Source organism: Hemiscyllium ocellatum, chromosome 49 (genome assembly GCF_020745735.1).
Source record: "Hemiscyllium ocellatum isolate sHemOce1 chromosome 49, sHemOce1.pat.X.cur, whole genome shotgun sequence".
Classification (NCBI taxonomy): Eukaryota; Metazoa; Chordata; class Chondrichthyes; order Orectolobiformes; family Hemiscylliidae; genus Hemiscyllium; species Hemiscyllium ocellatum.
The window spans coordinates 6430231-6456876 of NC_083449.1; the positions used below are offsets into that span (position 1 = coordinate 6430231).

The window sequence follows — 26646 nt, forward strand, 5'->3', positions numbered from 1 at the left end:
CACATGCACATAGCATTAACTGACAGGCATAGATTGATAACTAAACTCATATATCCAAACGGAATAAACTTGCAGGACTGGTTGTTAAATAAATTTTAAATAAATAAAATCAGTCCCTATGTGTTTCACTGATGGGGATGTGAGGGTTTAGCCATCAAATGTACCTGTCAGTTTCTGCCCTGTGAATGTGAGTTTACATACCAATCTGTCCTGAACATTTCTACTGTGTATCTGATAGTGTAGTTATCAACCTGAACCTATCAGTTTCAGCTATGAGAATGTGAGTGTCATGATCAGTATCTATCTGTCAGTTTTTGCTGTCTAAATATTAAATGCAGTCATCAAATTGTACCCATCAGTTTCGTCCGTGTGAACGTAGGTGTAGATCTCTATTTGTCTGCTTTAGCTATACCAATGTGTGAATGCAATTATCAAACAGTACCTGTCAGGTTCTGCTATTTGACACCAGATGTCTTTGTCAATCTGTTTCTACTACTTCAATTTGAGAGAGTCAATACCAACCTGTCCCTGTCAGTTTCTTCCCTGTCAATATGTGAATACAGTTATTGATCAGTACTCATCAGCTTCTGCTCTGTGAATATAGGTGTATTAATCAAACTGTAGCGGTCAGTTTCAGCGATGTGAATGTGGGAGTACAGTTACCTTCTTTGTCAAAGTGAGTGTAACTCAATCTGTACCTTTCAGTCTCTGCTGCGTGAACATATAAATATAGTTATCAATCTGCAGCTGTCAGTTTCTACTTGGCGAATAGGTTTAAGTAATTGTCAATCTATCCCTGCTATGTGAATGTGTGAGCTGAGTTTTCATCTGTTGCTGTCAGCTTCTGATTAGTGATCAATAGAGTTTAGTGATCAATCTTTCCCTGTCAGGCTCTGTAATTCCAGTGTTTTGAGTGTATTTATTCATTTTTTCCTGTAAGTTTGTGTGACTGTAGTTATCAGCCTGTACCCCTCAGATTCTGCTATATGAACAGAAGATTGCAGTTATTAATTTAATTTGATCATTGTTATCACATGTCCTGAGATAAATTGAAAAGTATTGTTTTGTGCACCTTACAGGTAGATCATCTCATCCAAAGTTCATCAAGGTAATAGAACAGAATCCAGAATACAGAGTTAAAGCTGCAGAAAAGGTGCAGACAGAGATTAGCATAAAAATTTAGAGGTCTGTTCAAAAGTCTAACAATAGCAGAGAAGCTATTCTTGAATCTGTTGGATGGTGTATTCAAACTTCTGTATTTTCCCCCTGACAGACCAGGGTGGAGGAACGTATAACTAGGGTCGGATGGGTCTTTCATGTTATTGGTTGCTTTCCCGAGACGGGGGGAGTGGAAATTGAGCCTTTGGATGGAAGGCTGCTTTCAGTGATGGACTGGGCTGAGTCACAGCTCTCTGTAGTTTCTCGTGATCTTGGGCAGAACAGAAGCCATACTGCACTGTGGCACATCCAAATAGGAAGCTTTCTGTGGTGCCTCTATGAAGACATGCAAGAGTCTTTATGGACATGCTGAATTCCCTTAGCCATCTGAGGAAATCTGCTTGGTGAATGTCATAGAGTCATAGTCATAGAGATGTACAGCACGGAAACAGACCCTTCAGTCCAACTTGTCTATGCCAAATGGATATCCCAACCCAATCTAGTCCCACCTGGCAGCACACGGCCCATATCCCTCCAAATACTTCCTATTCATATACACATGTAGATGCCTTTTAAATGCTGCAATTATACTAGCCTCCACCACTTCCTCCTGGCAGGTCATTCCATACAAGTAGCACACTCTGCATGAAAACGTGCCCCTTAAGTTTCTTTTATATCTTGCCCCTCTCATTCTAAAGCTATGCTCTCTAGTTCTGGACTCACCGACCCCAGGGAAAATACTTTGTTTATTTATCCTTTCCACGCCCCTCATGATTTTATAAACCTTTATAATGTCACCCCTCAGCCTCTGATGCTCCAGGGAAAATAGCCCTCGCCTATTCAACCTCTCCTGATAGCTTCAATCCTCCAAACCTGGCAACATCCTTGTAAATTGTTTCTGAACCCTTTCAAGATTCACAATATCATTCCTATAGGAAGGAGACCAGAATTGCATGCAATATTTCAACAGTGGCCTAACCTCTACAGCTGCAAGGTGACCTCCCAACAACTGTACTCAATACTGAATGTGTTTGGGTAATTGTCAATCTAAGTTTGCCAGGTTCTGCTATGTGAATATGAGAATTTACTTTTTAACAGTCCCTGTCAGTTTTTGCTTCATGAATGTTTTGTTTAGTTAAGAACCCTTCCCGGTCAGGATCTGTAATGTAAATGTGAGTGCATTTATCAATGTTTGCCTGACAGAATTTCTTTTGTGAACATGTGAATGTGGTTATCAATTTTTCCTAGTAATTTCTGCTCTGTGAATATGAAAATGTAGTTATTAATCTCTAAATGAAAACCAAAAGAACTGCAGATGCTGGAAATCAGAAACTAAAACAAATTGCTGGAAAAGCTCAGCAGGTCTGACAGAGTCTGTGGACAGAATTCAGAGTTAAAATTTCCAGTCTAATTACCCTTCCTGTGAAGAGATGGTAGCCAGGAAAATATTAGTTTTTCTGCAGAAGATAGGGTGTGTTGAAGGGTAAGGGAGTAAATGGTGGATGGATATAGAATCCAAAGAGAGGGAAGAAGAGTTGAACAGATAAACTCGTGGATCATAGTCAGATGAGGATGGTAATAGGTATTAATAGAGAGTGTTAGTGAGTTTTGGTGTACAATAGAAGATCCTGTGATAACACTGCGTGGTGAGAGAGGTTTTGGGTAATGATATGGGAGAACTCTAGCTCTAAAGTTGTAGAATTCAATCTTGAGTCCAGAAGGCTGTCGGGTTCCCAAGCAGAAAATGAGGTGCTGTTCTTCCAGCTTGCACTGAACTTTGCTGGAGCGCTGCAGCAAGCCTGAGACAGAGCTGTTGGCCAGGGAACAGGGTGGTGGGTTGAAGTGGCAGACAACTAGAAGCTCAGGGACATTTTTGCTGGAGAGAATGTAGATGTTCGACATAGTGGACACCCAATCTACACTCAGTTTCCCCAACATAGAGAAGATCAATGGTAGCTAGGAAAATGCACACAATCAGTTCTGAGGAGGGGTCACTAGACCTCAAATGTTAAGTCTGATTTCCCTCCACAAATGCTGCCAAACCTGTGGATTTTCCAGCAATTTTTGTTCTTAATTTCTACCTGTCAGTTACTGTGCTGTAAACATGAGTGTCATTATCAAACTGTACATGTCAATTTATGCAATTTGAAACAGGGTGTGCTATTAATCTATTCCAATGAGTTTTGATGATGAGAATATAGTTATCAGTCTTCCTCTGAAATGTCCTGCTGTGTGCACATGTGTACGATCGACCAATCTGTCCCTGCTATATTCTGCTCTGGGTATCTCAGGATGGGAGTTATGAATCTGTATCTGTTAGCATCTTATTTATAAATGTACAAATGCATTCAGCAGACTGTATTTGCTAAGTGAATGTATTAGTTTAGAGTGTGTGTGTGTGTGTGTGTGTGTGTGTGTGTGTGTGTGTATTTATGTATCACTCTCACCTTTTCGGTTTCTGCAGAATGAATCAGTGAGAGCAGCTGTCAATCTACACCAGTCAGTTTCTGTTGTGCCCAAATAAGAGTTTTGGATTTGATCTATACTTGCCAGTTTCTGCTGTGTGACTGTGAGAGTCAAGTAGTCAATCACTACCAACTACTTTCAACTCTTTCATGAATGAAAGTTGCTTAATTCTTTAGCAGCCAATAATATTCTAAGAATCCAATCATCACCAGGAACCTATGGTCAATTGTCAGGAAAACCCATCTGGTTCACTAATATCCTGTAATGTCCGGAGGAAAGATCACAGAAGCGCTTCACAGGAGGCTCCCAAGCACCTAGGATGTTACCTAGAAAGGGGACGAAACGTCTGCAACACAAGTTCCCAGCTCAGCGAACAGAACCACAACAACGAGCACCTGAGCTACAGATCTTCTCACAGACTTTGTTCTGTAAGGAAACTGCCATCCTTGTGTCTCCAGACCTGCAGCAATGTGGTTGACTCATAACTACGCCCTGAGCAGTTAGGGATGGGCAATAAATACTGGCCTAGCCAGTGATGCCCTCATCCTATGAATGAATTTAGGAAAAAAGAATCCTCTGTGACTGAGATTCATTCCGTGATAGTAGATTTTAAGGGTGTTGTGATTGGGCTTTAAACTCTTCTGCATTTTGTGATTTAAGACAGAGTCACAGAATTGAACTATTCAGCCCATTGTGTCTGCACTGGGCTGTTGTTCATCAGTTCTCCGTACTAATTTCAACTCAGTGTTGGGCATTTAAACTTCATCACTGCCAGTATCTCAAGGTAAATGCTAATGCGAGATCAGTTCTGTAGTATACTATAGTGTCAGTTTGGTTTTGTATACAACAGCATCAGGTAGAGTTTGTGAATCTCATTCTCTTTACATATTGAGTTGTACTTGTTTGGTCTGAGTGTTAGATAAACTCGATCAATATTCACTAACACTTTGTGTGTGAGGGATTAATGTTGGTTCAATGTTTACCTTTGCCATGAATCTGAATGTTATTGTTTTCAGACTTTTTTTTTTACATTGTGTGTATGCAGGAGTCTTTTTCAGTTGCTACTGGACACTGTAAAATGTAACATCTAACACTAACTGAAGCGATTAATGGTTTGGTGTGTCAATTTATAACTGTCCATATTTGGAAATACCTGGACCAAAATTTCATTCTTTTCTCCCTTTCACCATTAACTGGCTGAGTGCGAGTGAGTTTTCTGTTGTGCTGCCAATCTGCATCACTTTAAAGGAGCGGGATTAGTCTAAACCACACTGACATTTTCTGTCTGTCTATCTCCTTATGTTTCCAGTTCTGCATGTCATGATCTGATATACTGAGGTAGGTTTAATGCCTTATAAATCAGTGTTTCATCCATTAAAATGTATGGAAATGCTTCTGCATTACTCAGGCCCTCAATCAGAATGGGAGTGTGGATAAAGTGTGTTTGCATCAGCAGCAGGCTGAGAGTGAAAACTGAATTCAATCGATCAGTCTCTGATCCTTGATACCAATGTGGTCCTTATTCTTGGTTATTGTATTTCACACTGGTTTAGTGTCATCTAAATTGAAACATGTCACTTTTGGTAACTACAAGCACAATTAATTGTTTAAATTTCTGCTACCTGGCATGAATGAGGTTTTATCCATTGCCACTGGAATCAGCTCCCGTCAGTGAAAACTGATGTGTTTCTATATCTGCTCATATTTGGCCTCGTACACAGTGATAGAGATGTACAGCATGGAAACAGACCCTTCGGTCCAACCTGTCCGTGCCGACCACATATCCCAACCCACTAGTCCCATCTGCCAGCACCCAGCCCATATCCCTCCAAACCCTTCCTATTCATATACCCATCCAAATGCCTCTTCCTCTGGCTGCTCATTCCATACGTAGTTGGATCATGTCCACAGCCTACGTTCTTTAGTTTTAGAGCCTATAGGACTCATGGACAAGCAAACATGCAACACATTACAACAGAAAAGCATCTGTGCTTTTCTTCAGAATCAAGGGGAGAAAAGCAATAAACTTTTGTAATTCCTATAATGCAGAGTCTAACCAGGAACAGTGGGGATATCAAGGTCTGGTTTTCAGGATGCTATCAATTTTTGCATTGTGACATACTTTACCAATGAATTAAATGATCAGTATTAACCGAATCAATTTGGAACTAAGTGAACACTTCAACTGCATTGCAGCTGACCGAAGACAATGCTCCTTGTGCAGAAAAGAGAATTGGTCAATTCTATTTTATTTACCAATCTGGACAGGATCTGGTGCAAGCCATGAGCAGTATTCTTGTTTAAAATCCGATTAAAGATTTGTAGCTCGGGTATCCATTGTTGTGGTTCTGCTCGGTGAGCAGAACCACAACAGTATTCTTGTGTTGCTCTCTGGTAGGGTAGGGGAAAACGAAAAGTCTTATTTTCAATTGGCAGTGAAGAATACCTAAACAGTCAAGTTCAATTTATTGAACAATCAACTCTTGGCGGTTAAAATAAAGGAGAGCTGGACAAACCTATCAATTTTGGCTTTTTCTTTCTTTCTGCACTACTGTAAATGGTAATGATCTGATTCCATTGACTCCTTGGCAAAACTATATCCTGATGTTTTTTTGTAGGTTAATGAAGAGATAGTCAAGATGAATGCAGGGCTCTTGAAACAAATTTTAAAAGACACAGAATAATAAAAAAAAACTCTCTTTCTGGACTGAAAAAAAAATCTGACAAAATGATGAAATGGAGAATGGCGTTATGACACAGATGGGGATGACAACTTCTCTGCTGACATGAAAAATCTATGGAAATTGAATTGTTAACTCAATGAATATTCCATCAGCTGTGTTGTTATAGACGGTTTTTCATCAGGGCAAACTTAATCATTTGAACAGACATATTCTGTGCTATAAATCTCATTGACTACAGACCGGAGTAGAAATCAGTTTGATAAAATGTTTTCTGCTAGTTGTGGTGTATATGGATCTTCATCACTTTTAGATGTTGTAATGTGTATTTCAGGATGGTGTACGAATTTGCAACTATTGTAAATCAGTCAGTAGCTCTGTGGGAGATAGAATGGTGTGTGCACGCGCAAGCACACATATGGGGGTGGGATGGAGGTGGTGGTTGCGGGTGTGTACACACACGACGAGCAGTCTCTCGCCATCAGGCTTTGGCCCAGAGGTTCATTTGGAATTTACATAGTTTAATTGTTGTGTCTTTTCCAGGACAATGATTTATCAAAAATGTAATTGTGACTTTGAGTTACTGAAAATATCAAAGTTTCTTTCTGCATGTGCACTCAATATCTTCATATACTGAAGGCAGTTCATGCCCGCAATGTCAATTCTCCTGCTCCTTGGATGCTGCCTGATCTGCTCCGCTTTTCCAGCAACACATTTTCAGTTCTGATCTCCAGTCGTCACTTTCTCCTCAAATATCTTCATATATCCTTGTTGTAACAATGTAGCAGCATGACTTGTTTGTTCACCTTGATTGTAACTTTAAAATTGCCTTTACTACATGTGGATTAATGTAATTCCTGAATGTATATTTCATATGAAGTTCTCTGATGTTGTAAATGATAACTGGCTATGCATAATGGAATTTATGGAAATGGAGCTGTTGTGCATTGAGTATAAAGATAATTTTTAAAAAATATTTCATTAGTTGTGTCTGACCCTTGGATTGAATGCATACTTCTGGAAATTGAGCTCAATGTGTATCTGACTCAAATCTACTCTGACTGTGGAAAGGAGGTTCTCAATCTGACAACTGAAACGTACCTGCTGGTTGGTAGAAGCAGATGGTCATACTTGGCTTTGTACTGAGGAAATATTACATTATCTTGGTCCATCAAACATTTGCCTGGAGGAAGAAAAGAGAGATATCATTTCTGAGGAGAAAGACATCACCTGAATGTTGCGTTGATCAGTTGATGATCATGATACTTCTGTTTTTAAACAGAGCAAGGGCTGGTTCCAAAGCAACACTGTTCCAAAGCAAGACTGCTGCCAGTCTTTTTCTGTTTGTGAAATTCTGAAACAGTTTACTCAGATGAAAGAAAACCAACCAACAAATGCACAGCTCCAAAAATAGAATGATTACACTGTTCAATGTTCACTAAAACACTAACAAAAACACTAAAATGGTGAAGGAAGAACAGCTAGCACTACTATCACATTCAACGTCTATTCGCAACAAAAAGTCGGAAACAGAAGCAAACAAATGAATTTCCATCAATGTTTAGGGGATAAAAACCACAAGAATATCCCACAGCAGCTTCTTCCCGCTCTGTCTCCCTCAGCAGGCCCACACACAGCCCGAGAAAGGCCTCTCTCTCCCCCACAGCCCGAGAAAGGCCTCGCTCTTCCCCCCAGCCCGCTCACTCCAAGTTCCGGGACCAGTTCCTGCTCCGCTCGGCCTCTTACAAACAGCCCCCGGTTCTCCCTGAACTCACCCCGAATCAATCCCGGTCTCGGAGCCCCCTCTGTGTCCCAGGCTCCCATCCCGATGTGCTGCTGGAAGGAGCCTGCTGTTCCCTCGCTTCCCTGGGCGCTGATCTCTCCATTGCGGTCTGTTTCAAACAAACCTCTTACACTCACTGAGTAAATGCTCCTCAATGGCAGCGCTGGGGGGAGGGCCTCACGCATGCGCCCCTCAACTCAGGACCAATCAGCATTGGGGGAAGGGGCTGCATCGCGCATGTGCTGCTTTTCCCACAGATTCCCAGAAACAAACATCAATTGGTCATTTCCCCAATTCCCTTTTCTCCCAGTTTGACCAAAGGAACTGGGGCTGTGGGGGAAAGGGTAGAGAACATGGCGGCACGGTGGCACAGTGGTTAGCACTGCTGCCTCACAGCGCCAGGGACCTGGGTTCAATTCCCGACTCAGGCGACTGACTGTGTGGAGTTTGCACGTTCTCCCCGTGTCTGCGTGGGTTTCCTCCGGGTGCTCCGGTTTCCTCCCACAGTCCAAAGATGTGCGGGTCAGGTAAATTGGCCATGCTAAATTGCCCCTAGTGTTAGGTAAGGGGTATATGTAGGGGTATGGGTGGGTTGCCGCTTCGGCGGGTCGGTGTGGACGTGTTGGGCCGAAGGGCCTGTTTCCACACTAAGTAATCTAATCTTAAAAAAAACATTTCAAGCTGGGCCATTGTCCTTTCTGAGCTCATTCCCGGGTCATGTTAATAACTCCTCCCTCCGGCTCTCACAATCTGACGGCCACTCGGCCCATCCCCGGTGCTTCCCCCATTCAATAACATCACGTCGGATCCTGTAATCCTGCTGACTCCTCATCCACAAATATTAATTCCTTTAAGAAAGTAACATACCTGGAAAATAGTAACACAAATGAAGTAAGTGGAACACTCTTACTAAGGCAGAATGTAACAGTTGCAGAGAGTCTTCCATCAGTGTTAGTCCCGGTTTCTGGTTCAAAAATCAGACCTGGAGCAGGGGTGTGCAATAACGTCTCTGGGCCTCGATTTAGTGTATAGTGGACAACAGATGTCAGTGTGAGGTATGCTGCAGACAGAAACCTTTTAACGTATTGTATGCCACAACGAGAGACCCCAGGTGTTTTTATTTATTCACGCTGGGGATGTGAATGCCGAGCATTTATTCCCCTTTGAACAGGCGGTGGTGAGCCACCTTCTGGAACAGCTGTTGTCCCTGTGCTGCCCACGATGCCATGAACAGGGAATTCCAGGGTCTTGATCAAGGACAGTGAAGGAAAGGGGATATATTTCCAAGTGATTATGGTGTACGGCTTAGAAAGAAACTTGTCCTCTAACAAGCTGATGTCTCCCTACATCAACTGCATTCAACCTTTCTGATGGAGGTTGCCCTGAATTTAGAAAGTTTTACAATTTACAAAGCTTTAGTATTACTTTTGTAAACTTAACAATACTTTAGGGCTCTGAGAGATAATATTTGATCCCAAGTATAGGCATACAAATTGGGAAGAAAATAAATAGACAAACAAAGCCTGGGAACAATGTAGAACTCAGAGCAGAGATGAGCTGGGGTTGTAGTAAGAGAAACTCACAGATATTTGTCGAAAGAGGAGGAGAACTTCTTCAAGGTAGCATCCTTACAAGAGGATTCACAGTAAGTTTAGAATCAACTTCGTGCACTTCACCAGTTTCCTCATTTCCCCTCCCTCCACCTTACATCAGTTCCAACCTCCATTTCAGCAGCATCCTCATGACCTGTCCTACCTGCCAATTTTGCTTCACTTCTTTTCGCGCCACCATCCTCTGACTTATCTCCTTCGTCCCCACCTCCATCCACCTATTACACTCTTAGCTACCTTCTCCCCAGCTTCACCCCACTCCCATTTATCTCTCCACCGTGGAGGCTCCCAGCACCCTCAGCACAACTGAAATGCTATCCCTTATCAAAAAGGCCACTCCCCCTCTTCTCTTGCCTCCCTTTCTATTCTTCCTGCAGTGTTTGTATCCTGGAACGTTAAGCTGCCAGTCCTGTCCATCCCTGAGCCATGTTTCTGTAATTGCTATGATATCCAAGTCCCATGTTCCTACACGTGACCTGAGTTCATCTGCCTTCTTTGTTAGACCTCTTGCATTGATGTAAATGCAGTTTAATTTATCATTTCTACCTTGTTCTCTGCTTTGTCCCTGCCTGCCCTGACTGTTTGACTCGCATTTGTTCTCAACTGTACCAGTCTCAGATTGAAATCTTTCCTCACTATCTTCCTGGGTTCCACACCCCAATCTTACTAGTTTAAATTCTCCCAAGTAGCTCTAACAAAATCTCCCTGCCAGTGTATTAATTCCCTTCCAATTTAGGTGCAATCTGTCCTTCTTGTACAGGTCACTTCTACCCCAAAACAGCTTCTAGTGATCCAAAAAATGTGAATCTTCTCCCATACACCAGCTCCTCAGTCATGCATTCATCTGCTCTATCCTCCTATTCCTGCCCTCACTAGCTCGTAGCACTGGAAGTAATCTACATTTACTAATCGGAGTCATAAAGTTGTACAGCATAAAGGATCTCCTTTTTAAATTCCTGCCTAACTCTCTAATCATCCTTCAGAATCTCAACCTTTTCCCTTCCTATGTTGTTGGTTGCAATGTGTACAATGACCTCCTGCTGACCCCTCTCCTTCTTGAGAACTTTGTCCTCTCAGAGACATCCTTGATGGGAAGCAACACGCCATTCTGATTTTTCGCTGCTGGCCACAAACTTCTGTGACTCCGACTAGAGAGTCCCCTATTACAATCTATTGCTTGGAATCTGACATACATCTCATTACATTGGAGCCAGTCTAAATCCCTGAAAATGTGGCTGTTCATGCTACATTCCCTTGAGAATCCATCACTCCATATGTTTTCCAAGACAGCATACTTGTTTGAAATGGGGATAGCCACAGAAGACTCCTGCACTACTTATGTACCTCACTTACCTTTCCTGGAGTTAACCAATCTATGCGAGTGTATCTGAGACTTTCCCCTCCTTCCTCTAACTGCCATCCATCACATCCCCTTGCTCTTGTAATTTCCTCATTGCCCCTAACTGCCTCTCCAACCATTCAATATGATAGGATTCACAACCAATGGCATTTATTGCAGATATAATCCTCAGTAACTCAAACTCTCCCTAAACTCCCATATCCAACAAGAACATATCACTCTACTAAGGGCCATTTTTGCTTCTTTCAATCTACAGCCCCAAGAAAATAGCACTGTCTTATTTTACAAAACACTGCTCCAGGTTAAATTAATACTTAAAATATAAGCCTTAAGTTTAATCAAGAGGCATAACTCAATAAAACATATAATCAAGATTTTAACAGCATTATGGGCAGCACATGGCCGACAGCTGTTCCAGAATTTGGCTCACCACGACCTTCTCAAGGGGGCAACTGGAGACAGACAAATGCTGGACCCAGTCAGCGGCATCCAAAGCCCAGGATTGAATAAACGAAAACAGCTTGGGAATATCATTGCGATTCCCCTGTCACCACAAGGTTTTTAACGTGCCACATAACTGAGAGTAAAATCATTCATTCATTATAAACTGGTATCTGCATCCAGTTGCAGATACCACTTTAGCCCGGCCCCCTGACACCACCACTGCTTCGCCAAAATCCCTTCAATAGTTGCATGTCCCATTTATTACAACTTTCTGCATGTTTACTTCGACAAAGCGTTAATACTAATGGCTGTGTGGTCTGAATAGACATTGAATTGTTGAAAAATAAATATTATCTAAATATGATAATAGTGCCCGTTGTTCTTCTTTCAATAGTTAGTGTGCTGCGACCTGGATAATGAACTGTGTAATCATTCCATTTGTGGAGCTGTGCAGATGTAGGTTAGTTTTTGCATGTTTGTAATTTTTTTAGAATTTTTAGCAGAAAAAGTCTAGAAGTTCAGGGCTACAGTGTAACCAGGCCTTACTCTGTTCACTTTGCCCTGTTTAAAAACAAATAATTAACATGATCATGACCTGAACGTTGCATTGGTCAGTTGATGTCTTTCTACTCAGCTGATGGTGATTTACAGGAGATATCCCTCTTGTCTTCCTCCAGGCAAATGGCTGATGGACCAAGATAATGTCAGACTTCCTCAGTACAAAAACAAGTGTGACCAACTCCTAATAGACAACAGCTATTTACTGTTGTCAGATTGGAGAACATCCTTTCCAGTCAGAGTGGATTCAGTCAGACGGACATTAAGCTCAGTTTCCACAAGTCCAAGAGCAAGGACTTAAGGAGGTACTGAGTGCAGATATTGAAGGAAACGGCATTCTGAGTAACTGAGAAGGACAAAGTTAATCTTTTGATAAATAGAAATCCGATGCAAAGGCACAATAATTAAACAGTTTAAATTCCAAATAAATGTGAGCCAAAGCCTGACATTGAGAGAATGCTCACTGCATGTGCACACACATGCACAAAACCCCCACCATCTCCATCCCCACCCTCATGTGTACTTGCATGCATATGCAGGCACACACCATTCTCTGTTACTGATTTACAATAGTTGCAAATGTGTACACTATCCTGAAATACACATTACAGCATTTAACAGTAATGAAGATCCATATGCACTGCAACTATTAGAAAACATTACATCAAATTGATTTCTACTTTCAGATGTTAAATCAAAGAGATCTGCAGCACAGAATAAGTCTCTTAAATTATTAAGTCTGCACTGATCAAACACACAGTCTATAACAACATAACAGTTGACTGATCCCTTTTAACTAGCATTCCATTTCTATGCAAATATCAAGGCAGCAGTGAAGCTATCATACCCATCTGTATCAGAAGATCATTCTCCATTTCATTAATTTGTAGGTATTTTATTTTTCTGTCCAACAAGAAAGTATTTTTCTATTATTCCATTTGTATTTCAAAATTTGTTCTGATCTTCTATGAAAAGCCCTGCATTCCTCTTGACCAGTCTCTCAATGTGTTTAAAAAAAAAAGCAAGGAATCAGTATATAGTTTGTCAAGGAGTCCATGGAATTGGATCGTTACTATTTAAAGCAGTGCAGAAAGAAAGAAAAATCCAAAATTGGTAGGTTTGTCAAGCTGCTCAATTGACAGTTCAAATATTCTTCACTGAATGTGGAAAAGAAGAGTCCTTTTGCTTTCCTACTCCCTACTATTGAGCAACACAACAGTACTGCACTAGATCCTGTCCAGATTGGTAAATAAAATAGAATTGGCCAATTCTCTTTCCTGTACAAGGAACACAGTGGTCGGTCAGCTGCAATGCGGTTGAAGTGTTCACTTACTTGCAAATGGGTTCGGTTAATATTGATCATTTACTCATTGGTAAAATATGTCACTATGCAAAAATTAATAGCATCCTGAAAACCAAACCTTGATATCACTATTCCCAGTTACACTCCACACTATAACAGTCACAAAGGTCCATTGCTTTTCTCCCCTTGATCTGAAGAAAAGCACAGTTTCTTTTCTGCTGCAACGTGTTGCATGTTCACCTGTCCATGGATCCTATAGGCACTAAAATTAATGAACATTGGCTGTGGACATTATTGGACAACATGAGAAGTTCCAGAGATTAACAGTCCAAAGATGTGCAGGTCAGGTGAATTGGCCATGCTAAATTGCCCGTAATGTTAGGTAAAGGGGTAAATGTAGGGGTATGGGTGGGTTGCGCTTCGGCAGATCGGTGTGGACTTGTTGGGCCGAAGGGCCTGTTTCCACACTAAGTAATCTAAAACAGGTATACAAACACATCCACTTTCACTGACAGGAGCTGACTCCAGTGGCAATGATAATACCTCATTCATGTCAAGTAGCAGAAGTTTGAAAATGAATTATACTTGCAGTTACTAAGAGTGGCATGTTTCAATTTAGATGGCACTGACACACTGAAACAATAACCAAGAATAAGGAGCACATTGATATCAAGTGTCAGAGGGTGAATGAATGTTATTCTCACAGAGCCTGGTGCTATTGAACACACACTTTCTCCACACTCTTATTCTGGTTGAAGGCCTGAGTAATGCAAAAGCATTTCTGTATTTTTTCTAATGTATGAAACACTGGTTTATAAAGGTGTTAAATTCACCCCATGACGTGTACCAGATCATGACATGCAAAATTGGAAACACAAGGAGACATACGGAATATGTCAGTGTGATATAGATCAGTGCCCCTCCTTTCAAGTGATACAGATTGGCAGCATAACAGAAAACTCACTACCTCAGGCAGTTAATGGTGACAGGAAAGAAAATGAAATTTAGGCCCAGGTATTTCCAAGCATGGACAATTATAAGTTGACTCACCAAACCATTAATTGCTTCAGTTAGTGTTAGATGTTACATCTTAGTGTCCAGCAGCAACTGATAAAGACTACTATGTACATAAAATGTTAATAAATAGCCTGAATGCAATAAAATTCAGATTCATGGCAAAGATAACTATTGAACCAACATTCATCCCTCAATCACATGGTTCGTGAATATTGATCAAGTTTATCCTACACTCACACCAAACAAATACAGCTGAATATGGAAAGAGAATGAGATCCACATACTCTACCTGACACTGTTGCCCACAGAACAAAACTGGCTTTATAGTTATTCAAAGACAGATAACTGCAGAAATAATCTCAAATTAGCATTTACATAGAAATACTGGCAGCGAGTGGATAAAGTTCAGAATCCCAACAGTTAATAGAAGCTAGTATGGAGAAGAGGTAAAGAATAGAATGTCCTAGTGTGGACACAATGGGCTGAATGACTGTACCAATTCTGTGACTCTCATAAATCACAAAATGCAGAAGACATTCAGACCCAATCACCACATCCAAAAATCTACTATCACAGAATCAATCACAGTCAGAGAATTCTTCTTCCGAAATTTCTTCTGATGACGGCATCACTGGTTAGGCCAGCATTTATTGTCAATCCCTAACATGCCCAGGGAGTAGTTATGTGTCAGCCACATTGCTGTGGGTCTGGAGATACACGTAGGCCAGACCGGTTAAGGATGTCAATTTCCTTCCTTAAAAGGAGATTAGTGAACCAGATGGGGTTTTCAGACAAACAACAATAGATTCGTTGTCATTATTCAACTTTTAGAATATTATTGGCTGCCAGTGAAATACGCAACTTTGATACGTAAGTGTTGAATGTGACTGGTACTGATTGAGCAGTCACACAGCAGAAACTGACAAGGTTAGATCAATTCCTGAATTCTCATGTGGACACAACAGAAACTGACAGGCGTAGATTGATAGCTGCTCTCGCCAATTCACCCTGCAGAAACTGAAAGGGAGAGCATGATACTTAAACATACACCCCAAGCCACTGCCCCACACTCCCCACACACTGGCAGGTACAGTCTGATAAATGCTTTTGCACAATTATAAACCAGATGCTGACACATGCAGATTCATAACTACATCCGGAGATACACAGAGCAGAATATAACAGGGACAGATTGGTCAATCACACTCGTGCACATGACAGGACATTTCAGAGGAAAACTGACAACTACATTCTCATTCACAAAGCAGAAACTGACAGGAACAAATTGATAAAATTCACTGTTTCAAATCACTGAAATTGACGTGTACAGTTTGAAAATGACATTCATAGAAGAAACTGACAGGTAGATTAATAACAAGAGAAATCACAGTTACATTTGAGGTTTAGTGACCCTTCCTCAGAACTGATTGTGTGCATTTTCCTAGCTGCTATGTGGTCTTCTCTATTCTGAGGAAACCGAATGTAGATTGTGTGTCCACTTTGCGAAAAACTTACATTCTATCCAGAAGTACCCGAGCTTGCAGTTGCCTGCCACTTCAATACACCACCCTGTTCCCTGCCAACATCTGTCTCAGGCTTGTTGCAGTGCTCCAGTCAAGCTCAGTGCAAGCTGGAAGAGGAGCACCTCATTTTCTGCTTGGGAACGTGACAGCCTTCTGGACTCAATATTGTGTTATACAACTTTAGGGCGACAGCTCTCCTGAAATCTCACACACCAGCCCGTTATCACTTAGTATGCTATTATACCCCAACAGTCATTAACAATCTCTATTAACAGCTATTCATCCTCCTCATCTGACTGTGATCCACTCGTTTGTCTGCACAACTGTTCTTTCCTCTCTTTGGATTCTATCTCCATATGTCATTTACTCCTTACCCTTCAACACACACTATCTTCTGCAGAAAAATGAATAATTTCCTGGCTACCATCAGTTCTCAGGAAGGGTTATTGGACTGGAAATTTTAACTCTGATCAAACTCCACAGACTCTGTCAGACCTGCTGAGCTTTTCCAGCAATTTATTTTTGTATTTGACTTGCAGCATTTGCAGTTCTGTTGGTTTTTGTTTAGAGATTAATAACTATATTTTCATATTCAGAGCAGAAACTACCAGGGATAATTGAGAACCATGTTCACGTGCTCACAAAATAAATTCTGTCATGCAAACATTGATAAATACACTCAGATTTACATTACAGAGTCTAACTGGGAAGGATTCTTAACTAAACTGAACTAAACCTTCTCAAAGCAGAAACTGACAGGGACTGTTAGGAACTAAATTCTCACTTTCACGTCACAGAAACTGGCAGGTTTAGATTGACAATTACCAAAACACATTCACCAAGCAGATTTCCTCAGGAGGCTAAGGAAATTCAGCATGTCCATAAAGACACTTCCAACTTTTTATAGATGCACCACAGAAAGCGACATATCTGGATAGGTCACAGCATGTTATGGCTACTGTGCTGCCCAAGACTAGAGAGGTTTTGAACACAGCCTGTCCACCACAGAAATCAACCATCCATCCAATGACCACATTTACACCTTCCCCTCCTCTTGGGAAAGCAACCGACAATCAAAAACCCATCCAACCTCGGTTATATTCTCCTCCACGCTCTTCGGTCAGGGAGAAGTTTGAATACACCATCCAATAGATTCGAGAACAGCTTCCCCGCTGTCATCAGACTTTTGAATGGACCACTCAAATTTTAATGTTAATCTCTCTCTCTGCACCTTCTCTGCAGCATTAACACTGTATTCCGAATTCTGTTCTATTACCCTGATGCACTTTGTACGATATGATCTGCCTGTAAAGCGCACAGAACAATACTTTTCGTTACAACTCGTGCATGTGATAATAAACTAGATCAAGTCAAATCGATAACTACAGCCTCATTCATATAGCAGAATCTGAGAGTTAAATGTTGATAACTACAGTCACACAAACTGACAGGAAAAGATGAATAAATATACTCAAACACTGATATTACAGAGCGTGACAGGGAAAGATTGACAACTGAACTCTCACATTCACAAGACTGAAACTGATAGTGACAGATGAGAACTTAGCTCACACATTCACATTGCAGGGATAGATTGACAATTACACAAAACTATTCGGCAAGCAGAAACTGACAGCTACACATTGGTGACTATATTTATGAATTCACACAGTGGAGTCTGAAAGGTACAGATTGACAATTAGTCTTTCTTTGACAAGGAAGAAACTGACAGGTAGAGAATAATAACTGTACTCCCATATTCATATCGCTGAAACTGATGGATACAGTTTGATTAATACAGCCATATTCACAGAGCAGAATCTGATGTGTACTGATCATTAACTGTATTTGCATACTGACAGGGTCGGATTCGTACCTGCACTCTCATATTAACATATTCGTATTATGATATGGTGGTAAATCTCTCTGCTAATTAAACCAAACACACGGAAAAACTCACCTCGCCTAATAATCTTAAAATATCAGTGACAGAGAACTACCCAAATTCCACTATTTAACGAGAGCATCAATTATATTCTTTAACATTGAAAGTGAACATTAAACAACAATTATTTGCAACTCTAAGCCTGCTTTTGCTTGAAGATTTGTTATTTACCTCCTTCTCTTTAACAATATGCTGATCCAATAAAGCCCCTACTAAATTCACAGCAATTTAATTTTCAAAACCAGCCAGTGGCTGTCATCCCCAGTGTCGATCTTCCCTTGTTTGCCGATCTCTCTGGGTCATCTTTGGTCTTCGGCTGCAAAGATGTTTCATAAGAAAAGGGCACCTTTGATCGAGGGTGTTGTGAATAGCAGTCTTTCAATGGCAGTTCATGCTTTGTTTGGCCAATTGGCCAAAATGCCTGTTTTTTTTTCTAATACCTGAAGCGTTGGATCATTTTACTGGTTTGATGATGTCAAAACAGTAAAATACAAATTCAGTTCTATTTTAGTAGCTTGACGCATAATTTAAGTGGATTGGTTAAATACAAACTGTTATGAAAACAACTCCGGTATTTTGGTAACAGCCAACTGTTACATCTTTCAATCTTTCAGCACACTGACTGCTAGTCAGTCACATGGTAGGTGCTTGCCAGCTTTCAGTCTCTTAAAAAGGTACAGTACGTGCCTTCAACTTCATAACAATAGAAACAGATTATTTAATACCAGAGTGTCATGATCAGCAAAACTTGGCATCAGTGTTTGGTATTTGCACTCTGATATTGATATAGCTAATACTGACAGGTACAGATCAATATATACATTCACATAGAAGGAACTGAAGGGTTCAAATTGATGATTGCATTTTTATAGTCAGACAGCCGGAACGAACAGGTATAGAGAGATAAGTAAACTCAAATCCAGACATGCACTTGCATCAGGTAGTCCCATTTGTGGCACTGTAGAGGTATTGGTTAAGAATTTGTCAGTGAATTTGTTTCGATTTTTTTTCGTTACAATGACCAGGCAAAGGGCAGCTGAGGCCAAGTATAGAATCAGCTGTGTGGTTTTCTGTTGGAATTGTTGGCTTGAAAGAAAAACAGAGCTGAAAATGTGTTGCTGGTTAAAGCACAGCAGGTCAGGCAGCATCCAAGGAACAGGAAATTCGACGTTTTGGGCCAGAGCCCTTCATCAGGAGTGAGGAGAGTGTGCCAGGCATGCTAAGATGTGCCTGGCACACTCTCCCCAATCCTGATGAAGGGCTCTGGCCCGAAACGTCGAATTTCCTGTTCCTTGGATGCTGCCTGACCTGCTGTGCTTTAACCAGCAACACATTTTCAGCTCTGATCTCCATGGGCGGCACGGTGGCACAGTGATTAGCACTGCTGTCTCAGCGCCTGAGACCCGGGTTCAATTCCCGACTCAGGCGACTGACTGTGTGGAGTTTGCACGTTCTCCCAGAGTTTACGTGGGTTTCCTCCGGGTACTCCGGTTTCCTCCCACAGTCTCAAAGATGTGCGGGTCAGGTGAATTGGCCATGCTAAATTGCCCGTAGTGCTAGGTAAGGGGTAAATGTAGGGGTATGGGTGGGTTGCGCCTCGGCGGGTCGGTTGCGCCTAGGCGGGTCGGTGTGGACTTGTTGGGCTGAAGGGCCTGTTTCCACACTAAGTAATCTAATCTGCAGACCTCACTTTCTACTTGAAAGAAAAACAGCCTAAAATGATTATTAATTAAATATTACATTACCTGAGTTTGACAGTATCAAACCTTTCAATGTTGAGTTAGAGGAGATCTCTCTTCTCTCTTCCTTTGGACAAGTACTTGAAGGATTAAGAGAATGTAATATTATCTCAGTATGAAGCCAAGTGTGATCAGTTCCTTCTGACAAGCAGCAGGTAAGTTACCATTCTCCAACTGAAGAACAGCCTTTCCGTAGTCAGAGCAGTTTGAATTGAGCTCAATTTCCAGAGAGGAATTTTCAAACTAAGAATCAAATACTACCAAGCAATTACAATTTTTATAATCTCTATCCATTCTCAATGCACACCACCCCAATTCCAATAAATTTTATCATTCACAGCCATAGAGTCACAGATGTACAACACAGAAACAAACCCTTCGGTTCGAATTATCTATGCCAACCAGGTATCCTAAACTAACCTAGTCCCATTTGCCAGCACTTGGCCCATATCCCTCTAAACCCATCCTATTCAAATAACCATCTAGAGGCCTTTTAAATTTTGTAATTAACCCAGTGACCACCACTTCAGTTGGCAGCTCGTTCCATACACATACCAGCTTACATATGAAAAGGTTGCCCCTTAGCCACCCTCCAGTCTTCCAGCACCTCACCTGTGAGTAATGATGATACAAATATCTCAGCAAGGGGCCCAGCAATCACTTCCCTAGCTTTCCACAGAGTTCTTGATGCACCTGATCATGTCCTGGGGAGTTACCACGTTTGCCTTTTAAGACATCCCATACCAACACCTCAGTAATATGGACATTTCTCAAGATGTCACCATCCATTTTCCCCACATTCTGTATTCCTCATGTGCTTCTCCACAATAAACACTGATGCAAGATAGTCATTTTGGATCTCTCTCATCTCCTGTGGTTCCACAGAAAGGCTACCTTGCAAATCTTTGAGGGGCCCCATTTTCATCCTAGTTATCCTTTTGTCCTTAATGTATTTCTAGAATTCCTTTGGATTTTTCATATCTCTATTTGCCAAAGATATCACATGACCTCTTTTTGCCTTCTTGATTTCCCTCTTAAGGATATGCCAACTGCCTTTATACTTTTCTAAGGATTCACTCTATCTTTGCTGTCTCTAAACTGACATATGCTTCCTTCATTTTCAGGACCAAAACTTCAACTTCTCTCATTCATCCAGCATTACCTACGCCTACGAGGCTTTCCTTTCACCCTAGAAGCAATATACTCTCTGGATTCTCTATCTCATTTTTGAAAGCTTATCATTTTCCAGTCATCCCTTTATCTGTGAAGGCTCCCCCTCCACCCCCCACCAACATTTGAAAGTTCTTGCCTAACACCGTCAAGCAGGTGAAAAAAAAAGTGTCCTGAAGAAGGGCTTATGCCTGAAACGTCGATTCTCCTGCTCCTTTGATGCTGCCTGACCTGCTGCGCTTTTCCAGCAACACATTTTTCAGCCTTAATACTGTCAAGTCCATTGACATTGACACTGACACCATTTTCAAAGAGCGTTACTCTGAATTCTTGTCCAAAATGCACACTCGGGAATGACATTAAAAAATGTCATATTAAATACAGATTCAAAGTTAAAAGCATGGTGGGGAAAAAAAATCAGGCTGTAACATAATTTCAAAAACCATACATAGCATAGGTGTTTATAGACATAGAAGGAAACTAAACAAAAGCCACTAATTTATAGAATGAAACACTTAAGTTTATCAGTGATTGGGCAGGACAGAATTAATCCTTTGAACAGCTGTCAGGTACAGACACATGACAATTAAATAATGTGAATTCCAAACACATTCTGTGCCAAAGCCTGATAAATAAAACTGCAAATGACAAAATCCAGAAACAAAAAAATTGCTGGAAAAACTCAGCACATCTGGCAACATCTGTTGAGAGAAAGCAGAGTTAAAGCTTTGTGACCGGAAATTGTTGTTCAGAACTGAGTTTCTCCAGGAATTTCTGTCTTTGTTCCTGACAAATGGAGAATAATTCACACACACACAGCAACTGACAAATTCAGAATTAGTTTAAACTACTAATATCCTAAGTACAGACAATGACTAACAGTTATGGATTTCCATAGAAACTGCAGGCAACAGAAAATGATACAATCGAGATGAATACCACTCTCACATGGAGAGATTGTGGTCTGCAGCAGTCAGAAACATCCAGCTAACAATTCTAATCCCATTCAGACAGCATTCCATTTCCATCAATGTATCATGTTGGCAGAGGAGCTGCCATTCCCACCTTTAGCACAACATCATTCTCCATTTTTCCAACTTGCAGGAACAGATTTTCTTTTTAACTCTACCTTCATGAAAATCTCATGCCTTTGTTTCAAATGAAATTAAATTTTCTACATATAACCCTTCCCTCCTTTTGACCCTCATTCCGAAGTCTGATGTAAAACAAGAAAACTTGGTGCCATTTTCTCAAATACTCAATGTGATCACAATCCTATTTTGAAACAATGGAGTAGGAAAGATTTAGAGAGATAAGGCAGATAGGTAAAGCTACTCAATTTTCTTTTTGCGACAGGAGTTCAAGAGTTTCATTCTTCAAAAAATTTACTTTGACCATTCCAATTTCCTCCACTGCACGAGAGAAAATCAAAATCCTTCTGCCTTCCTCCTCCCTCAATAGAGCCACATAAAAGTGTCCCAATGATGGTGAGCACCATCACAATACAGAGCAGGGTGATGAACACCTACCTTTACTTCAACAGTGTTCAAATAGTTATATCACTGTGCACCGAGAACACTTACTGGTCATGACCTTGATTAGGAGGGACAATGAGCTGAGGAGTGGCAGATGGAGTTCAGTTCAGATACATGAGAGGTTTTACATTTTGATAATGCAAACCAGGGCAGGACTCATACACATAGTGGTGGGGCCTTGGCGAGTGTTGCTGAACAAAGAGACCTTGGGGTGCAGCTGCACATTTCTTTGAAAGTAGTCACAGGTCGACTGGGCAGTGAAGAAGGCATTTGGCATGCTTGTCTTCATTGGTCAGAACATCGAGTGTAGGACTTGGGATGTCATGTGGTGGTTGTACAGGGCATTGGTGAGGCCACTTAAGGAGATTGTGTACAATGCTCATCACCCTTCTCCAGGGAGGATATTGTTAAACTCGAGATGGTGCAGAAAAGATTTACAAGGATGTTATAGTGATATGGAGTCATACAGCATAGAAACAGGTCCTTCAGCTCACCTTGTGCATGATGTCCAACAAACATCAAACTGTAACGTACCTGCACTTGGCCCATAGCCTACTATACCCTGGTTTTTTAAAGGCATATCAAAATGCTGCTTAAATGCTGAGAGTGTACTCCACCACCCCCTCAGGCAGCACGTTTCAAACTTTGCCCACTCTCTAGATCAAAATATTTTTCTCTAGTATCTTCTAAACTGCATTCTCCACACCTTCAACTTCTAACTTTTAGCCTTAGACACATCAGCCATGGGCAGAAAGATTCTCACGATCCACTCTGTCTGCATCTCTCAATTTGGCATACTTCAGTCAGATCCTCCCTCCACCTCCTCTGCTCCAACGAAACCAAACTTGGTCTATCCAGTCTCTCCTCACGATGGAGAGTTTCCAACCCACTGCACCCTCTCCAGTACAATCACACCTTCTGATAGTGTGGTCACCAAAACTACACACTTCAGTATTCTATGTGTGGCTGAGCCAATATTTTGTAAATTTGTTATATTGTACAGCTCAGGTAATTCTGTATGCCTCCTTTAGCAGCCTGTCTGCCTGTGCTGACACCTTCTGGGATTTATAGACTTGTACACCATGGTCCCCTTCTTTCTCAGTATTCCCTAGGGACCAGCCCTTCATTGTGTAATTCTTTCCCATATTAGACCTCCCAAAATGCATTACCTCATACTTACCAGGATTCAATTCCATCTGCCATTGCCCTGCCCAATGTACTCATACTGTAGCCCGAGACCATCCCTGTTACTGCCAATCACACCCTAATTTTCATATCATGGAACAAAGTACTGCACAGGAACAGGCCCAATACCCTCCAAACCTGCACTGAAACATTGAGCTTCCACATGAAAATCTCATCTACAGGCTGATTAATCATATGTTCTATATTTACATCCAAGTCGTTAATTTGCATAACAAACAGCAAGGATGCCAGTGGTTGTAGTGGTGGCCTGTATCTGACCAGAATAGAGTGGCCCATTTCTGTTAACACAAACTGGTGTGTAAATGGAAAGTAGAATTAAACAGCAGGATGTGAAACAGAATGGCAGGCAGAAACGAAGCTAAACAGCCTACTTACACTCAGTGGAGCATATGATACCATTGAACAAGCCACTGCAAGGACAGTAAAAATGACAAGACAACCTAAGGTCCAATAAATGAGTAACTCCAGCCACATTAAATGAAAGGGTAATTGTCCCAGTTAGTGAACAGATATCAGATACAGCCCATTAATTCCCTAAAACAGCTGAGGATGCAACAGCTAGAGTTATCTTACAGTACCCGGTTTCTTGAAATATATGTTAGAATATTAAGAAAAAGATTCTCATAAAGAGTAGTTTTCAACATAATAAATAGGTACATAATACCAAAGCATAAAGGGGAAAAGAAGCATTTAAACCTGGATGTGAAGGTTAGCTGGCTTTGGGTAACACTTTCTTTTGCACCCAGAACAAAATAAGATTGCTCACAGCCCATTAATCACAAAGTGCTAACAGTTGGGGGCAAATACATTACACTTTTGTAACTATGTTTTTATAACAGAAATTAAAATTACAAGTTGATAGCAATTAAGTCAAAACAGGTTGTCCTTTGTTTTTTCTTCATATATAATTCAGACAGTTGGGAATATAAGAGGAACAATTGAATTTGATGACATGGAATACAGTGAATAACAGCATTCAATCTGTCCTTAGAGATAAGCTAGCCTCAGAAACATGAAGGTGTACAGCAAATTACTTTGAAATGTGAATGAATAGGATGCACAGAAAGATCGCAAGGCCGAGAGATTACATTTATATCCATTTATCTCTCCACCCTAGAGGCTTCCTGTCTCTATTCCTGATGAAGGGCTTTTTGCCCGAAACGTTGATTTCCTGCTCCTTGGATGCTGCCTAACCTGCTATGCTTTTCCAGTACCACTCTTACCTAAACACTGGTTTCCAGCAACTGCAGTCCTCACTTTTGCTGAGAGATTACAATGTCCACTAAACTCTAAGAGGTCAGGGAATCCTGGGACTGTCCATAGAAATGCCAATCATTGGTTCAGTGTCCCATCGAATAGAGTATGCAAAGTAAGAGGAAGGAACATGACAATTTCAAACGATGTGATTACTAAAGTTTATAAGAAGTACTCCTTTTTATTGTAAAATCAAAGTGTGCCGTGGACCTCTCTTCTGAGGCCAGTCTCAGGAGAAGATCATTTGGCCCTCTCCCTGCACTAACTAGTGTCTGCTTGAATAAACACCAACCACTTACCTGAATTCTGCCTGCCGAGTCTTTCATCCCCAGTCGGGGGTTATGCTCTGACACAGACCTTACAGAAGTCCATGTATACCATGTCAACTGCAGTACTCTCATCAGTATGTTTTGTTGCTAGGACTGGAGGTTTTGAGTTAGAGGGAGAGGCTGAACAGCCTGTTGCTTTGCTCCCTGGACTGTCGGAGAATGAGATGTGATCTTTGTATAGGTTGAGAAAAGTTTTTCAGGGCATGATAGGGTGAATAGCCAAGGTCTTTTTCCGAATGTGAGTGAGTGAGTGAAAAAATAGACAGCACAGCTTTGAATTGTGGGAAAAAAAGATTTTAAAAGGCCCTGTGGGTACTTTATCACAGAGGGTGATGCTTGTATGGAATGTGATACCAGAGGAAGTGGAGGTGATGGGTACAATTACAACTTTTTATAGGCACCTGGATATATACAAGAATAGGAACAGTTCAGAGGGATATGCGCTAGATGCTGGCAAGTGGGACTAGCCATGATATGGAGGAGTCAGTGTTGGACTGGGGTGGACAAAGTTAAGAATCACAACACCAGTTTCTCATAAAGCAGGTTTATTTGGAAGCACTAGCTTTCAGTGCACCGCTCCTTCATCGCTCCAAAAGCTAGTGCTTCCACATAAACCTGTTGTACTACAACCTGGTGTTAAGAGATTTTTAACTTAAATGGAACAAGGTCAGATTAGGATTTCTGGTCAGCACTAACAGCTTCGACCAAAGGATCTGTTTCTGTTCTGTATAACTGTGAGACTCTCTGAAGGCCAGACCTTGATATCACTACTCCCAGTTAGACACTGCACTATCAGAGTTGCAATGGTCAATTGCTTTTACCTCCTTGACTTTGAAGAACAGCACAGATCCATTCTGTGACAATGTGTTGAGGTTTCACTTGCCTGTGAATTCTACAGATGCAAACTGTCAAAGAAAATAAGATCCTACTTATTTACTTCAGGAAACATGAACTGAAAACTCTCTCCTTTGCTAACTGGCTGTCCACTTAACAGCAAACATTTAAACTGCTCAGTTACACAACAAAGGAAGATTGAAGCAATATCAATCAAGTTTGGGCATCCTTCCCTGTTTCGTAACAACTATTTCTTTCAAAAATCTCTTTTATACATAAAATCAGCACACAACAGTCCAAGTAGTCAACATTAAATTTCCAAGTTTCCAAGTTTTTCACTAGGCAACATGACTCTAATCTGTTCACAGTCTGTCATATCTGAGCAGAGTTTTGAAGGACAATATCAACAATCCCACTGAATAGCACAGACTGACGGGTAGAGAGTACTTCCCAAGTCCACAAACCTTACAAGTGAATGGAAGAAATAAGATGAGTTCTGCATTCACAGAAGAACAAACAGTTGCAGATTGAACCAGTTATTGACATTATTCATGTAAGGAAGGACTTGCAGGAAAATGATAATTTCTGGATATAACAAGAGTGAGATGGTGCCAATACACAGTGGGAACAGAATAACTTGCAAAGTACGGAAATACTGTCAGGTTAATAGTCTCTTGGCAAAAAAAATAGAAAAGTCATGACCTCAAAGATCTCGCAGCTGGGAGAACTAG

General features: G+C 41.1%; 1 protein-coding gene across 4 annotated transcripts in view; it reads right to left on the reverse strand.

The window, feature by feature from the left end:
• LOC132837092 (uncharacterized) overlaps positions 1-26646 on the reverse strand; it is a 475572-nt gene that overhangs the window by 50549 nt on the left and 398377 nt on the right. For 3 of the 4 annotated variants that reach the window (XM_060856777.1, XM_060856773.1, XM_060856772.1), the window contains exons 1-2: positions 8081-8209; positions 7407-7488 (exon numbers count right to left, since the gene is read on the reverse strand). The gene's annotated coding sequence lies outside the window, so the exon portion shown is untranslated. Of the gene's footprint in view, positions 1-7406; positions 7489-8080; positions 8210-26646 lie in introns of those variants that run through there. The other variant, XM_060856776.1, reaches the window with a different exon arrangement.